Source organism: Neopelma chrysocephalum, unplaced genomic scaffold (assembly GCF_003984885.1).
Source record: "Neopelma chrysocephalum unplaced genomic scaffold, ASM398488v2 Primary Assembly neopelma1_121, whole genome shotgun sequence".
NCBI classification, from domain to species: Eukaryota; Metazoa; Chordata; class Aves; order Passeriformes; family Pipridae; genus Neopelma; species Neopelma chrysocephalum.
In genome coordinates, this window is record NW_020897783.1 from 758756 (window position 1) to 776400 (window position 17645).

Genomic DNA, 17645 nt, shown 5'->3' on the forward strand with positions numbered 1-17645 from the left:
CAAGTCCTATTCACACCTCTGTGCAATTTGCACAGTCTTTGAGCTTCACTGATTTTTGCTTGGTGTATCATTCTGCTTTTGGGGATTTGCTTCTAGCTTAAATTACTGAGGAAACAGGAAAAAAAAAACACAAAACCCTTTCAGTTTTTACAAATGCAATTTGGCAGTGTGGGCTTGGAAGCCCCATGCAAACTACCTCTATGGGTGGCTCCCAGTGGCTCCCATTCTTTGTGAATTGAACTCTACCCCATCTCAGCATCTCTCCCTTGTTAGTGCTGTAGGCAGTGCTTCCCTGGCATGGCTCCAGCTCCTCACCCACCTCTGCAGCTGTTAGCACATCTGCAGGGTTTCAGAGTGACAAGTCCTGGCTAAAGAGGTGTAAAAAAACATGGTCATACACGCCCAAGCCTTGAGTTCCTTGAGGGCTCTTCCAGGGTGTAACTTATATCTTCAAGTGTCGCCCTTAAATAGCATCAGTTGAAGCTTAAATCCAACATAAAGATGAAATGGAATGGTAAGAAAAAAGAGCCCTAAACTTGCAGTGTTCCTGGAAAATGAATAAGTTGAGTGAATTCTCTGGGCTTCCATATAATTCCTAACATATTTGAAAATTTGAAGCCTCGTTTTGCTTGTGTTTGTTATTGCTAATTTGCAGGGAATGAGAATACCTGTCTTTGCTTCTATACATTTCACTTTCCACTTTTTCTTCCATCCTTTAATTTTTAAGTTGGAAATTTCCATCCTGTTCACACTTTTTTTTCCTCTTTGGGTAAATATACGTTGCTAGAAGAAGTGTCGAACACTCAATGGGGAGAGCAGTCCCTTCTCAGGTGGTTAGATAAATTTTCAACCATCTGAAGACAACTCCTACATTTTGTTACTTCCCAATTGTTTCAGAGATGGTTTACCTTCAAGTGCCTCTAATTATGCAAAGATGCTTTGCACAAAATAAAAAAAGATGCAAGTTTCTTATGTAAAATCAACTAGTATCTGGAAAAAAAACCCTTTTTGGTTAAGTGAGAAAATTGCAAATAAATACCCAAAGCCTTGAGGACCTTTGAGTTAACAGAAAGGAAATTATAAAGGTCATGGTGTTGGTGTTCTTTGACATCACCTTTGCTATTGCAAAACTTTGGTGGAAGTGTCTATCTTAACTACTTAAAGTATTACTTTTTAGGAAGCCAGTCTTTCATTTGGTTAAGAAATCCTTAAAATTCTGTTTAAAATAATGTGAGCAAAACCAGTTGTACTGTTTGCCTCCCTCTGCTGGCTGTGCAGACAGTGTTAGTTGGCTTCTTGTCCTGTGACCCCCTTATTCTAATCCAGTTTATAGAAGTGTTCATTTCCAAGTGGGATAGAAAAAGGTGAGTGAACAGCTATATATGATCAGAATTATGGAAACAGGACATTTAGAAAGAAACAACAAGTCTTTATTTTTGAGTCTTTAAATTATTAGAAACAGGTCTGTTATTAAAGAAGGTCCCATTAGCCTCTCCTGAACTCTGAATTCTTGACTGGTTTAGGTGAGGACAGGAGAGTCATATGCAATTTCTTTGAAGAAAGGCCAGGTGCTGAGGTACAGCAACAATATTTTGGCAGGAAAATGGCAAATCAAATCCAACTGTCCAAGAGGACTGGATATGAGCAGAGCTGAACAAATCTTTGTGTGTACACACATCACTCAGGTGCTTTGCATTACACAGAGAGCTCTCCACTTCATCAGTTTTCAGATGTTCTGCTCTGCACTCTGTATTGATGTATATTTTTCACATACATATCATAGCCAGCTCAGTCCTTTGTCCTGCTCCCAGAGCCTCAGTGACTCTCCAGGGATATTGCCTAAATCACTTTCAAGTGTCCAGTCTCCTGTGAGGATGTGAGATAGTCCTCTTTGTTTTATTAGCAGTCTCAGAAAGCAACCCTGCAAAAGAACCTGCACAGCACGGTGGAGCATCTCTAATGGCAAAACCAGGGAATGGAGCAGGCAGAGCAGTGACTGCTCCAGGAAATTATTTTTCATGCTCCTGGGCATCAATTTTAGTAGATCTTTTTGGTCTCACGTCTGTACCTGGACATCCAGAGTGACCCTCTCAAGGGGCAGGTGCAGTGGTAGAGTTCATGGGCAAAACAGACAAAAAGAGAGGCATGTGTTTTTCCTTACAGCTAGTTAGGGGAAAATAAAAACATGGAGGCACAAGTATTATTTGGACTTGATAAAAACAAGTCTTGGAAGCAAAGCAACAACACTGGATGTCCAGTCCAGCTTTTCTTCTGGTGTCTGTACCACACGACCTGGGCTGTGCTGGGACTCTCGTGTTCCCTGGCTCCAGCCCCAGCTGCTCTCCACTGCCCTCCCACCACCTCTGCCTGGCTGTGGGACCCCTCTGTGGCTCTGTGTGCCATGGTTTCCATGGGCATGGCCATGCTGGAGACTGTGGAGACGGGGAAGATGGAGGAAAGCCCATGGGCTGCTACAGCTTGAATGAATAGCTGGTGTTTGTGGTAAGGGTACAACAAACCACTGGGCATAAATCATGGTTCTCCAGACACACACAGCCATGGCAGTTCATAAGAGCTCTAGGCTTATTATTTAAAAAAGAGCCTGTTCTACATCCCCTGGGAGGGTGTCCCTGGGGATGGGTGGGAGCAGGAGCCAAGGGGCCATGCTGGCTGTGCCACCATGGTGTCCCTGTGTTCTGTGAGCAGGGCAATGTGTTTTGGGATGGCTGGGGGTGAGCTCTGCCCTGTCTCTGGCCATGTTTCCTGGCTGCCAAGACCATGAGGCGCTGCTGCCAGGGACAGACAGCCCTCACACTGGCACTCCCTGGCCAAGCCTGTGCTGGGTAAGGGGAGGCACCATCTTTCACTCCACAGCACAGCCTGTGCACTGGACCCCTGAGGAGAGACACCTTCACTCAATGAATCACGTGGGAAAACCTCCCCAAAAAATGGCTTCTGGTCTGCCAGGGATCTCTTCACATCCTCCCAAAATATCCCAGACTTTCTTCAGCCTCAGACACCACCCCGATGGAGATGAGGTGTTTCTGTCCAGACACTGGCACCCACCAAAGTGGCTGTGTATGAGGCAATACCATAGTTCAGTGAACAACTAACACCTTTACAGTGTCCACTGCTGGGGCCCCCACAGAGGATGAGGTCCCTGCCTGGCAGCAGCCCACACACAGAGCTCCCTGCCACAGGTAAGTGATGCACCTCACACACCACCCAGGGTCAGGTGGCAAAGGGAGCGCCGGTGTCATGGCCTTAATTATTGTAAGGTGGGGCTTGAGTTGTGAAACTGTAGCTTAAAAGCTAAGACAAACATTTTCAGCACATCCTTAAAATTTAGCTCTTTGCTTTCAGTGTTACTGACAGCACAGTGGCTTAAACGTGGTGATGTGTGAGGTGGTGGTGGTGGAGGTGCTGGGAGGGCAGCTGTGTGCCATTAGGGAGGCACAGGCAGTGTGGGACACGGTGTACAAACAGCAGAGGAAAGGGAGAACTGGGATGGAACAAGGGATGCGCCAAAGCAGCTGGTGGGGAATATTGGTGTTCATCAACAAGGGAAAGCAGCCCAAGCCCTGGGGCAAGCCATGAGGTTACAACCATTAGAAGCCTAGGGTTTGCTGGGAACCTTGGGACCAGGATGGAAAGAATGGGGAAAAGTTTAAGGAAATTGTTGAAAAGTGGTATATTGGTCAGGACAGTTGAGTAAGAAGAAATGCTTACCCGAAAAATTATTCTGGAGTCTTATCTCAGAGATAAGATCTCACCATCTCTTTTAAATAGCTCCTGAAGAGTTCTGACAGACTGAGAACAGGCTCAATGTGAATTTGCTACAAGAGCTAGGTCAGTGCTAGTGCACTTTAAAGTTGAAGTTCAACTATTCTTTCGGATATTTTTCCCAGCACTTTCTCCTCTCGATCAATCATAATTCATAGTGATTACAGCTGGAGAAGTAGACGTGCTGTACCAATCCCACATAAATTTAAATGTTAAAGTTTAAGTCATGGAGCAGCAGTTGTCTCCTGATCTTCTACATTGTGCTTGTACTGAGACTTACTGCAGCTTTTACTCTTGCCCTTTTGGAGGATATCTGAGCCCCTGTTGTGCTGAATGGAAGATGGTCACAGAAGTATGTCCTGCATGGGTTTATAAATGCTGTGCCTTTATTCTGTAAGCAGAATTTGCTAGATTCCACTAGGTGGATCTATTGAGAACATTGTTCACTATTTAATGTAAAAAGTGTCTTTCACTTTTGGGGAAAAAAAAAAAAGAAATCTTTCTTTATTACTTTACTCAGCTTATGTTCTGTAGAAACACAAAGGTGACCACTTTTGTCCACAGAAAGCTCTAAAGCTACGTATCAGTCTGTCAGTCCATAATACCTTGAAGGACTTTCTCTCTTCATTCCAGTTTTGCCCTTATTTTGCAAAGGAAAAGGGTCAGGACTGCCAGTGCTGTGAGAGGGAGCTGCACCTCCACAGTGACCCGACTTCAGATGCTGCTTCCATTGCACATCTTCCTGTTGTGGGAAGAGATGTCCTATTTTGTACTCTCTTCGGGGTCCTTTCTTGGTGGCTGTGTTTTGATGAATTGTTGCAATGACTTTATCACAAGAAGTGGCCAACACAGTCTCCTGGCCTTAGTGTATGCTTTTAGTTGACCCGTGCAAGTTGTCTGTGCTGTCAGGCTCAATGATAGATGACTACTGCACTGAAGACGTAGATTTATCCCCTAAAAAACCCATATTTTTTACAATTTCTGATAACTCTACCCTGTGATGATGGCATATACAATTTTTGCTAATCAAATCTATAAAGAGATACTTATTTTGGTCACGGTCCCTGCAAAATAGGTTGTTCTCAAATGAGTTCTGCCTCTGGTCTGTCTTTGAAAGCTGGAACCTTTGAGTCCCTTTTCCGGGAAGCTTTCTTACAGTCTGTACAGCTGGGAAAACCTCCATCCACCTTATCAGTTTGCTGGGGTTCTGCCCAGGAAAACCCCATGTTTGTAACAGGCATTTTGAGAGGGTTTTCCCTTTTTCCTGCAGAAGTGTTTTATTTATGTCTTCTTGAACCATGCTTCAGCGACTTTCTTGCTGGATGACTTGTGTTTTCACTGGCTCAGACTGCCATGTAGATCACACCACCTGTTCCAGAGTTTGCTGAAACATTCACTGCAAGTTTTCTGAAATTCCTTATTTAAAGTCACTGCTATTGGATGATTTCTTTTATATGCCTTTCCTTATCAATATTAAAGACATGATGTTCTACTCTTCCTTGGAGAAGAGACCCCCTCCTAAAGGCATTAAGCTTTCAATGGGCTTCTGCAGTCTTTGTTAAAAGAATGCCCAGTTACTTATCACTTCTCTTTAGGAAGGAAATGCTGATCACACTTTTTAAGAACAAAGGCAGGATTATTCCTCAGTCCTTCCTTATAAAGCAAACAACTTATAAATATTTAAATATATAAAGCTAACGTTCTCACCCACCCATTGTGTAAATTACTGTATTGACCAGTTGTCTTTTGCTACTTTCCTGTGAAAAGCCTCATAAAATATTCCTCCGACCTGGGCTTTTGTTGGACTTGCCAAACTTGGGAGATTTGGGATATCCTTCCCTCTTATTTACCTCTGTCTGAAATGAGATCTTCTGGAAGGCTGTCATTCCACAAAGGTAGAAGTCATGGGGAAGGGTAATGTTGCCTGGCTAAAGAACTCAGCTTTCATTTCCTCTCTTCCTACTTTTTGAAGTTTGACAAGTCTGTGGCTGATATGTTCCCCTCCCTGAGAAGGTGCCCACTATGCTCCAAGATGGTGCAAGTGCCTCTCACAGTAAGGCACACAATGTACATCTCTTCTGCTCTTTCCCTCTGTAGTGTTTCCGCCTAGTTTTAGAGGCAGTGTAGTCCTGCCTACTCATGGAGGAGGTACAGAAGGGAATAAAATCAACCAAAGAATTTGGAGAGGTAGCTGGAGACAGTTGAGAGGATGTAAAGGCTTTGAAGAGATAAGACCTTTCCTCGAATGCAAGAAAAGAAGAAAGGAACAGTGCTGAAAATATGGGGAGAAATAGGAAGGAATACTGGAGGGAACTGCAGAAGTCTTGATGGTGTCTGGGAATATGATGAATTCTGAAAGAGGCTTGAGCAAAGTCTCCCTGAGCTCACAACTGAGACCTTCTGAATCCCATCTATTCAGTATTCATTGCTTTGCTGTTGGAGCTCAATTTTTTTTGGTCAATAAAATTTGGAGGTCTCTTGGCTTTAGGATGTACTCAGCTCATGGATCTGTGTTATCTCTTCGTTATCCATTTTGGGAAGGCATGGTCACCCCAGCCCAAATAATCATGTCTGTGAGGGCCTGGGGAAGAGAGTTTTGATCAGTCTTGTTAACAGCATCCTCCCCTGACACCACCACTGCCTGCACGTAGTAGCCCACTCTTCCAGATTTTGAGAAGGCTTTGGTTGACATTTTCTTCCTGTAGAGTTGAGCTGGATGATCACCTGCACCATCCAACTGACTACAAAAAAAAAAAAGTAAATTTGATAGGTGATTCACTGGTGCTGGACCACAGCTCTGCCTTCATCTCAGTGAGGGTTTACTACTTAATCCCAGTTTCCTAGAAGATGGTTCTTAATCTCTGTCCACTTGAAAGTTTCTGGAGGGAAATTCCTGTTCTCTCCAGAACAGAAAGAGGAGGAGAAAGACTTTAATTTCTGCAAAGATCAGAGTCAAAGCCCTCATGTTCATGCTTGTTTTCACTCAATCCGTTGTCTCTAAATGAGCATCATGCACTTACTCTAGAGGAAGAGGAAATCCCAGTTAGATGTCTCAAGCTCCTCTGCTGTCAGTTGCTGTTTCACCTATCTCTAGTCAATATTCTTATCTTTGTCTCAGGAAAAAGAACCATGGGCTTTTCCTGAGCTCTCATTCTTCTGTAACTCTTTGTGCAGTGCTCTGAAATCTCCTGTCTGTCACTGATTCCAGGTGCTTGATTTGGCCCCTGCCTCTGAAATGCCATCTCCTCCTATGTGGTTTGTATTATGTAGCCCTAGGTCATGGAAATTGTAAGGTGAAATTTGATATTTTTAAAGAAAGGTATAGCTCATTCTTTTATGAGACTGCTAATAATGTTCAGCCTTGACAGGGTTAAAAGGCAACATCCATTTCCCCATTATCTTGTTTAAAAAGTGCCTTTTTTAAAGTCCATATGGCGACTTCCTTTCGACCTGCTTTCCCATCCTCGTCTCTTTGTCAGGGCTGTCACTTATAAAGAATCACTTGACTTACAATAACAAGTTCAAAAGAAGACAGAATATAATCAGTTGATCCACGAAGAATTGAAATAAAGAACACCCCCACTGCTCCAGTTATCATTCCCATAGAGATAGTGATATTATTGATGTGATTGCTATGCTAATTTCTATAGAAAAAACTTGTATTTTGGAATTTGTTCAAAGAGAATTTCAGACACATCAAATTGGAAAATGCAGAGTGAATTCCTAAACTTTTTCGTATAGGCATGGGAATCTTTTTTCTTTCTTTCTCTCTCTCTCCTTTTTTTTTTTTTAACATTGAATAGCTCTGAACAACTATTTATAAACTTCACTTCAAATATCAATTCCAAAAATGTCGCTAATTTTTCAGTTATTATAGAAAGTTAATTCACTGTAGTTCCAGAAAAAAAAAGTCCTATTGTATCTTTAGGGTTATTAATATAACCCCCATAACCTGCAGAAGTGGGATTGGACCACAGACTCCAGAAACAGAGGCTAGGGATTATAAAAGATGGGCACATTTAAGTCCAGTGTTTAGGAAGAGCTAATTAATCTATACTCCTTCCTCTGCAATTCCATAGTCCCTCTGGGAATCGCCACAAACATAAACTTTTTTTTTTTTCTCATGGACTCCTATTTTAACTAGAAGGTTTCAGCTTGTGATGTTATGCTTTTTATGTAGTAAACTGATTTAAAATGTATGCCAGTCATCTTCAGGGAACTCATTTCAGTCAAGATGAAACTAGTCTTACCTGAATCAATGTTTTAAGTGTCCCTGTGGCTCGGCATTTTGAATAATCAATCTGTCTCCATCGCTTCTTAATCATGCGCATCACAGTCTTTTTTATTTGTCAACCCTTTCGGATCCTGGCTTTTTGTTATTAACATGCCCCTAATGTCACATGCAAGCCTTTTCTTTAAAACAAGCTGCTCATTGGTGTATTTTGATACTTTTTATTATTACTAAATCTTTTTTCCCATAATTACACCACAATCATTATATAATCCCATAACAAAGAGTCTATTGAGGCACCATGCTTTTGTCAACTATGGGACACAGAATCCATAATTGCATTATTCAGCTTCCCCCCCCCCCCTTTCTGCTTTGTAGAAACACAACCTATTTCACCAGTCACATTTGCACCTTGTTTGCTTGGTTATATATTATTTACTAAATCGTTGCCCTGCGGATAAACCGTGTAAAGTTGCTTTAAAAAAGTTATTTGTTTGATAATTAAGTCCTGAAAACCCATCGTTTAATGATTATTCCGAACCCATAAGGCAGAGAACCTCCATGACGTTTTTCTCTAAGTTTAATTACCGTATGCTAATTTCCTTGCCTACTACGTGATTAATTAAAATCATATTTTCATAATCATTTGGCACTAGTATTGTTTTAGAATTATCATGATCCCCTAAATAGTGTATGTAAATAAAGTCGGCTCTAATGGAAAGAATCAAAATGCAACGCTGAGGACCTTTATGTGTTTGTATGCATGCGATTGGCAACATAACTGGCTTATTTACATTAAATACGCCACAAGGTTACAGTGCAGATCAACGTCACTTTATCGCTGATTACTTCTCTTAAACGCCGGAGCGGTGACTGATGCTCCGGTCCCCCTGTCCGCCAAGGTTTCCCCGGGAGTTTTTTTTTTTTTGGTTGTGTTTTTTTTTTTTTTTTTTAGGAGAAACAGACTTTGCATAGTTTCGGGAGCAGGTAAGAAGGGCGCTTTGTGGAGCCCGGCGCTGCCCCCGGGGGCTCGGTGGGGTTTGCGGGGCGCGGGCAGGGGCGGCGGGGCGCGGGCGCGGGGGCTGCGCGGAGCGCGGGGGCTGCGCGGGGCGCGGGCAGCGGCGCTGGCCGGGGGGCTGCGGAGCGGCGCGGGCTCCTCGGGGTGTTTACACGCGCTCAAGGTCACGACCAAGCTGCGCCGTGTTAAATGGTTTCTTAGTTGCTAGACAGGGAGAAAAAATGGACGATCACAGACCATTCTTTGTAGATTATTATATCAAGGGTTCAGCTTTTGGCTCATCAAAGCTAAATGCCGCAAGACCTATCTAGTTGCTGTGAATTATGCCAAGACGACAATGGAGTGCTTTTTTAATGGTACAATGCATTTCACCTACCAGATAGGGGGAGTCCACGCTGAGAGATGGGGATGTCTTGTGATGTTGGGTGATCAGTATCAATGAAGGGGGTTATTCTGAAAAGAGACAGATTAAAATAAAGCGCTCTTTGCTCGGGATGTGCTGGAAGCAGTTGGGAGGGCTACCCGGAGCGGGCGGCCGCGGCAGCCCCGCGCCGCACTTTTCCCCCTCCGCACAAGAAAATGATCAAGTCAATCATGTGGACATGCTTCATTATTCATTGAACACAATCTTTTACAACGCTCCGTTTACGTGCGGGAGTTTCTTCTACGCTTTGCTTTAAATTTTAAGGTAAGAAAGACAAAGGTAAAAAGGGGGTTTTTGAGGATCCGGGAGGCTCCCGTGAGCCATCAAAGAGGCTCCAAAGTCAGTCCGGAGTATGTTTTTGTTTTTTATTTCTTTTTAATCATCGCAATGGGGCCTGCGTTTTCCACCGTGATTAAAAAAATACAGTATAATTAAATATCCATAGCAGTGACGTTTGCAAGCAGGGCTGTCAGGGGAAAAGCAGAAAATAATGAAAGGAGCGGAGAAGCCATTGAATGGCGCTATAGAACTTAGCCTGAAGAAAACCCTACGTTTTTCCTCTTTCTCTCTCGTTTCTTTTAAAACCGTTACTTTACAAAAAAGGAGCGGGCGGGCGAGGCGAGGCGAGGGGAGGCGAGTGCCGGCGGCGGCCGCGGCGCTGCCCGGGGGCCGCCCGCCGCCGGCCCCAGCCCGCACCGACCCTGCCCTTAACTTGCCCAGAAACTTTTTGTTTTAAAGGGTTGCTGCGGAGCAAACTTTGCTGAAGTGACTTTAAACGCGCCCCCCCCTCCTTTCCTCCCTCCCTCCCCCGTTAGGATCCCGGCTAATCGTAGTGTAATTTGTAAACTCCCCCCCTCTTTTTTTTTTTTTTTTTTTAATCAAAGTTAGCTGATGCATACCATGTGTCAAACTTGTGAGATTCAAGTGCCTAAGAGACCTGCCATTTTGTGCTCTAATCGACCTCTTATGAATAGGAGCCGTGCATAATGCTGCGAGGAGCGTTGTGACATTCAAGTAGGCACTAAATGTCAGGCCAGGTCTCAGCCCTTTCGGGGGGGGAGCGGAGAGCGCCCGGCGGCGCCGCGGGGAGCGAGGAGGCACCTGCCAGCCCGCCGCCGGGGCTTTTGTCAGCGCCCGGAGAAAGTAACAGGTTAAGGAGGAAACTTAAATGGCAATCCCCGGCGGGCAGGGGGGGGAGCATCACCTTCCCGGCGGCGCGCCGTGCGCGGAGGGCCGCGGGGGCGCCGCTGCCTGCGCGGGGCACCGGCCCCGCTCCCCGGCGCGGGGGCTGCGGGAGGCGGGGGGGGCACCGGGCCGGCGGCGGGATTAGCGGGCGGGGTGGAAGGGGGAGGAAGGAGAGATTCTTTGATGCTGTGTAGGAAAGAATCCAGATTTTAATGCGCCCATCTGTTGCAGTTTTGCAAATAATTAATATATATGTGTGTGTGTAAGAGACAGAGAGAGAGGGGCTGGGGGGGGAGCGCTGCCGCCTGTGTGTGAACTTCAACGCAAAAATAAAAAGGTCGCGAAGATTTACGCTGTTTATCGGAGGGGTCCGTGGCTCCCGCGGGGCGGCTCGCACGGGGCTCCATCCGAAAAGTTAGTTGCCGGCGTGCCCCGGCGCGGCGGCGGGGCCGGGGGCGCGGTGCGGGCGCGGGTGCGGGTTGCCCGGGGCGGGCGCGGCGGGCAGGGAGGGCTCCGGCCGCCGCCTGCCTGCGCGGCGGGCATTGTTTCGGGGTGCGTGCGGCGGATGTGGCCGCGGCTGATACAGTGTCGAGGCGGGGACGTGATTTGTCAGATGGCTCCGTTCGCACTTGAGCCGGCGGTGCGGGGCTGTGCGGTGCGGGGTGTGCGGTGCGGGGCGCGGCGCTCCGCGGACGCGGGGCAGGGGCGGGCGCGGCTGCCCGGCCGCCCGCGGCGGGAGCGCTCTGCGGGGCTGTGCATTCCCCCGCCGCCCCCCGCCCCCCCGTGCAGTTTAAAATAAATCCAACAGGGGCCGTGTTTGCTGAGCTGATGTGCCCGGCTGATACAGATAGCGGCGGCGAGCCGCCCCGCTTCTGTGGAAAAAGACTATTTTAAGTGTCATAATTAAGTTTAGAAGCCTTGTTTGGGCTCATTCACTGCTCGAAATAAAAAGGACTGGCTGCTTTTAGACCCTTTCTGAAGGGGTTGGCTAAGCGCCTCTGCACGTTCGCTTGGAGAAGAATGTTTTCTTTTCTAGTTTAATATTAGAAACTATATTTTTACTTGTTTAAACCGGATTTGATTATTCCTGTGGAGATTTTTTTCTCTCCCCCCCTTCCTATCGCTCAAATCTTTGTTCATTGTTCATTGACTGTGGAAGGCTGCTTAAATGTACGGAGAGAGGGGGGAGGCCCCCTCGCTGGTTTGATGTTGAAATAGTAAACCTGAATGAGGAGGGTGGCTGGAAAAGTGGACATTGCAGCTTTAATTAACTTCAAGATGCTTCAGCGAGGACCAGAGCGTAGTAGTGACGTTGCCTCATAAATCTGTCCAGTACAGTGCGTTGCATTGAACTATTACAGTATCACCATCATATTGAATATTCACTACCTATCCGGGAGCAGATTTGCATAATTGGATCTTTTTTAAATGAAACTTGTTTGCAAAAATCCAAACAAAACCAAAAAAACAAAAGCCCAAGTGAAAACCGCGGCGATCTGCATGATTATAAAGGGTTCAAACATATCCGAAAAGTAAGTGACCTGCATAAGTACATCAATAGGTTAAGTGCAAATAAGATGAGAAGTGCTTCTGAAAGCTGTACATTCCCTATGTGGTCTCTTGGGTTATTTCTCAATAGCGGGATTTTTTTGTAGCCTCAGGGATTTTAGGTTTTCTGTCTGCTTTCATAACTTTTTCCCTCACAGTTGTTATACAAGGTGAGGCTTTTGTACTGTGCCTATGTACCTGTAGTGATATTTTTAAAGAAAATAGATTAGCAGTTTGTAAGTCGTGCTGTTTGACTTGTATAATTATGGCTACTGTGGAAGGGAAATGTGTATTGCTGTTATATTTCTGGTCATCAAATAGATCATCACTAAATACTTCAGGATATTCAAAGATTGTTTGTGTATGTGTTTGTGTACGCTTAAAAATCGACTTAGTTAACTGAGCTGTTACTTCTTAAATCAGAGAGGCAACTAGTTTTTTAATGTGTGTGTATTCCCCCCCCCCATTTGATGGAGAATGAAGATTACTGAAGTAATTAAAAATACCAGAAATTTTTAGAGTGAATTTGCAGCTTCTGTGTCAAACCCAACCCCTCCTAACCGAGTGTCTGGGTTACAATGTCACAGTTTTGGATCGGGCAGGTTTAGAAGTATTTTGTAAAATCAGATGCTGGTGTTTCGGATGCTGCGAGGACGAAGTTGTGGAGTGAAGGCAGCTGAAAGCTGGAAGTTGCCTCCTGGGGAAGGGGAGCAGCGGTCGGTGGGGCGAGCCGAGCAGAAGTGCAAAGTGTGCGTGCAGCCCAAGCCTTGCCCCGGCTCTCCCCCCTCGCCGAAGGCTGCTTTAGTTATGATGTCATTCTGATAGTGGAGAGCAAATGTCTCCTGATTCTACCATTAAACGCCTGGCTGATTTGCCTGATAATGATAGCATTGACGTCCTGCTCCTTGACAAATGCAAGCCCTATGAGCCCTATGAATTAACTTTTTTCCCATAGCTGAGAGCCAGCTAGCTTTACGACTCATGAATGTAGCAGCACTTCTTTGACAGATTACTTTGAACCTCCTCGTTTCTGCAACAAAACCCCTTCTCTAAACACCACTTCTGCTAGGCTCCTAGCAGACCCCTGGACAGTTTGGGCCTGATTTGCAGAGCTGCTGAGCATTCATCACTTCCACTGACTTCAGATGGAGTTGTGGGTGCTCAGCAGCTTTGAAAATCAGGCCCTGTGTTCAGTCAACAGATGATGCATTTTTTTGGCTTGTTTGTTTTTGGTTTTGTTTTGGTTTTTTTTTTTGTTACTGTTTTTTAAGTTAGACAGCTAAAGAGGGCTCTATGATTTCTAGTCATTATAAAAATATTTGTAAATAGCTTGAGTTGTTTGTCCTAGTCTGTTCTGTTTTGCCCTTTCTGCTATCCTTTTTAAAATTTTATTTTCAATTAATCTTCTAGTGGATGTGCTGTTAATCTTCGGAAGAAAAGAATCATAAATGAGTTGATTAAAGTTTTCAGAATGTTGTAGAAGAAAAATGTTTCCAGTTTGGTACCAACTGCTTAGAGAATCGATTGCTGTTTCAGAACATGCACTAGAAGAGAGTCTCGGTACAGTTGCTAAACCCTGCGATTGGGTGCACTTTCTCATGTCTGCTCTGTCTTCAGATTTTGCTCGTGACTTTGAATTTCTATTCCTCCAGGTAAACGAGATTTAATATGATGGGTTTTTTTAAAGTGCCAGTGACTTAAACTTTGTTTTCATTTGCTGTTACAATGATGACAATTAACAACTACAGATGTAAGAAAGGTCAGCCTCTCTGTTACATGTGCAGGGAATGAACCTAAAATATTTGCAGGCTAAAGCTGTGTTTTGCAAATGAGTTCCTGAAGATACAAGTTGCTATGATGGAAACGCTGTATTAAAACACTTTTAATAAATTGACTATGACTTTATCAATTGTAAGGAAGAAAAAGGATTTGTTCTACGGGCTTTCTGACTTCTGAACATATTTGAGCTCTAATACTCAGCAAGTTGTCTGGCACTGTCTTCACTGTAGACTTTTATATAATGAGGAGGCTGATTGTCATATTTTTGTCCATGCCAGAGGCCAATAACCCAACCCATTCATTATCAGAAGAGAGTAGCCTGTAGGTTGCAACATCAGTACCACTGTTTTACTTGCAGCAATGAAGACAGTGCTGAGATCAGAAATTGTGATCTTCAGTACAGAAAGCTGACACATTAGGTTGTTTACCCACCATGGAGCCTTAGGTGACCAAAGAGATTTGCATTCAAACACATGTAGAAAATCCACTAGCCCATTAAAATGGGATGTGCTTATTCCTTGGGAAACACAAGTTTCATCAAGTGTAGGAAAATCAGTAGAAGTAATTTTTCCAAATGTTGATTTTTGCTTAAAGTTGACTTTGAATTGCACAGGTGTTTTTAGAGTGCCTTGACTTTAAAAAAAAAAAAAAAAAGAAAAGCATAGATTTATATGAACTTTATAAAAATGGAAACTAAAGCCATAAATAGATTTATTTTTCAAGTTTGAACATGGACAACTAAAGCTTTTTTAAAATCATCTGATTTAGTGTGTTTTAATAGGATTTGTAAGTAAATTTATATTTTAATCTCTGAATTTCTCTCAGGTACCTGAATAGATGTATATCAGCTCTTTAAAATGCTAAAAACAGTATAATCTTGAAAAACTATTTTTCCATCCTCTCATTCACACCTTGCATTTCCAGAGTTGCAAGCAATTTGGATTCAGGGAAGGAGAACACAGATGAAAAAATAGAATACATATTCTTTCTTTTATAGAAACATGAATAAAGTTATTCTGGCAACTGTAGATGGAAATCCAAATTTCTCTAGTGAAGACACTCCGGGCACAGATGTTCACAAAAGAGGAGAAAAGGATGAGCTACTGAAAGAAAATATGTAAAAGTAAAATAATTCTGACGCGTAATTGGATGATCTCAGGGTTATTGTACGGATGTGCCGTTCCAGCTTCCAGTTGTGAGGCCGAATATGGAGTATGAACTTCCTCTGACCAAGTCACTGATCAGAATCTGACCTTGCCTAGAAACAAGTGAAAATTGTGATGATCTGATGGGTGTTTGTTGCTTAACGTGAAATAACCGAGTAGCGTTTGTCTGAATCTGAGTGGATCACAATAACTGCTATGACATTTTCACTCGTATTGGCAGGTTAAGTAATGAAGCCAAGCACTGAGAGATTTGAAGCATCTTTGCAGGGGCAGCAGAGATCCAGATCAGGAAAGAGGCAGGGGAATAGGGTAGCGAGGGAGGATTTGGGTTGCCTCTGCCCAACTGCACCAATGCTGTGACTAAATATGCTCCCAGAGGCAGGATTCTTCCAGTATTCTGAATTTGGCACCTTTCCCTTATATTTAAATTTGCTCTGATTTTCAGGTGCATCTTACTAGATAACCAGATGCATCAAAAAGGCAAAAGAATTGTAGAGGAGTAATTATAATGAGTATGGTTGTCTGTGTTTTTTAAAAATTGTAAGACGGGGCCTTGAAAGTATTTTGAAGTCACTGTTTTCTACAGGTCTTAATCTAAATACTCTATGTGAGATCGTTTTCTAAAGAGATGGGTTCCTCGGGTCAAGTTGAACTATATTAAAGACAAACAATTTTGTTATAATCTGACTGTCTTTTAAACACAGATGAAGAAAACAGAACTAAAATAGCCACAACTGCCTCAATATCTGATCTTTCCTCTATTGTGCTTTGCAGTGTTTGAGACTCATATAACCAAAATCAAAGTTAGGTAATTCCTAAGTATTTGTCATGTTATGGAAAAAGCAGCACTGCCGATCCTGGTGGGACATTAACAGACAGATCTGCAGGTAGCAGTGCCTGATAATAACGGTGATGGCTTCACTCCCATAGTGTGGGACAAGCAAGAGAGCCCTTCTTCAAACCAGCGGCTGGTTTTTGATGTGTTAGTGTTAAACTGTCCAGCTGTAGCATCTCGGACTTCCAGAGGGAGCAAGTGCTTGGCAGGAGGGTGGGAGCCGGTGAAGATCAGGCAGGGGTAGCACAGTGCCAGGGAAAGGCTGCTTGGGAAAATTTGGCCGTGTCTCAGTTTTGTGAACAAGAGAAGCAAGAGAGGGGGGGAAAAAAAAAGAAGAGTATGAGCTGACTTTCACCCCCATGACCTGTGTGGGGACGCAGGGGAGGTTGGCTGCAGGGGCTGCCTGTGGCCCGAACTCTGCCTTGGGGCAGTCTGGGATGTTCCGGGAGCCTTCCTTGCCGTCAGCCTTCAATGGGTCGGGGTATCATGGAGCAAAGGGGCAGTCTTGATTCTTCCTTTTATAATAAGCCTGTTTCAGCCTTTATGTGAATTTCGTTATAGTTTTTTTACGTTGTGGGTTTTTTTTTCCTATGTGATAAGCACTGTTAGAAACTTTGCCTCCTTTTTTATGCCTTTGGGATATTCTGCCACAGTCACTGTGGTTCTTTGTGATGGGATGCCCTGTTGAGCTCATCAATGCTACAAAGGGGTTGCTATCAAGTACCACAGTCTACTCGGTCACCACAGGGCTATGTGCAGTGCTTCCTTCGTAGTCCTGGCCCCTGCTGATCTGGGAATTAGCCCTGGTAACCCATGTGATAGCACTGTGATGGCTGCCAGCCTGGCCTTACATTTACTTTTCTAAATGATAGCATACGGTATTAACGTTGTTTTATTTCACTCTCATAAGTTGGTCTCCATAGATTTGTGCAGACCTTGTCACCATCAGTCTTGTCACTGGAATACCAGTGGTAGATACAGATAGATGTAGATAGGTCTCTTTAACCTAAAATTTAGAAAAAAACATGGGTAAATAGGAAAATCAGGCAGAATAACTTAATGCAAAAGACATATGGTATAAATTATCAGCAAGGAAAGGATAAATGAGTTCAAGGGAAGCCTGGGTTTGTTTCTTGAGAAAGAGCATGTGAGAGCTAGGGTGAAGAAAGCAAGGAGGTGTAAAGTCAGGTTTCTATTAAGGAAGGCTAACATGGTGGGCTGGATGTTTATTTCCTAGCATTTCTTCTGATAGCTCTGTGTGGATGGGTTACATTTTAGTTTCATATATGTTTCCTAACACTGACTCTCTAGATCTGCATGTGTTGTTTCTTCAGTGGTCCATAGAAATAATAAAACATAGGGCAGTGCAACATTTTGGTTTTGATAACAGTTTTACTCAAGGGAGTGATGTGACAGTGAATCAAGTGAATTAGGGAAAAATCTTGCCTTCTCTGGCATTAGTTTATAATTGACAGGAGAAGTAGAAACTGCCTTCTACTCGAGTGGCCAAGGATTTTTGATAGGTGTGTGCCCTGGTTCAACCATATCAGTGCTGGAACAGTTTTGAAAAAAACCCATATGCAGACATACATTTTCTTTTCTTTTATTTCTCAAGGGCTTGCATGAATGTTAGAGGTTCCAGTCCATATGAAGAATTCTGAGTTTTCTGAATGTTG

At 43.8% G+C, this 17645-nt stretch overlaps 1 protein-coding gene across 5 annotated transcripts in view; it reads left to right on the forward strand.

Annotated features, from left to right (window-relative positions):
* Positions 1–9418: 9418 nt before the first annotated feature.
* ZNF536 (zinc finger protein 536) overlaps positions 9419–17645 on the forward strand; it is a 345809-nt gene continuing 337582 nt past the window's right edge. For 2 of the 5 annotated variants that reach the window (XM_027697630.1, XM_027697631.1), the window contains exon 1: positions 9419–9720. The gene's annotated coding sequence lies outside the window, so the exon portion shown is untranslated. Of the gene's footprint in view, positions 9721–10954; positions 11056–12102; positions 12174–17645 lie in introns of those variants that run through there. The other 3 variants (XM_027697634.1, XM_027697633.1, XM_027697632.1) reach the window with 3 other exon arrangements.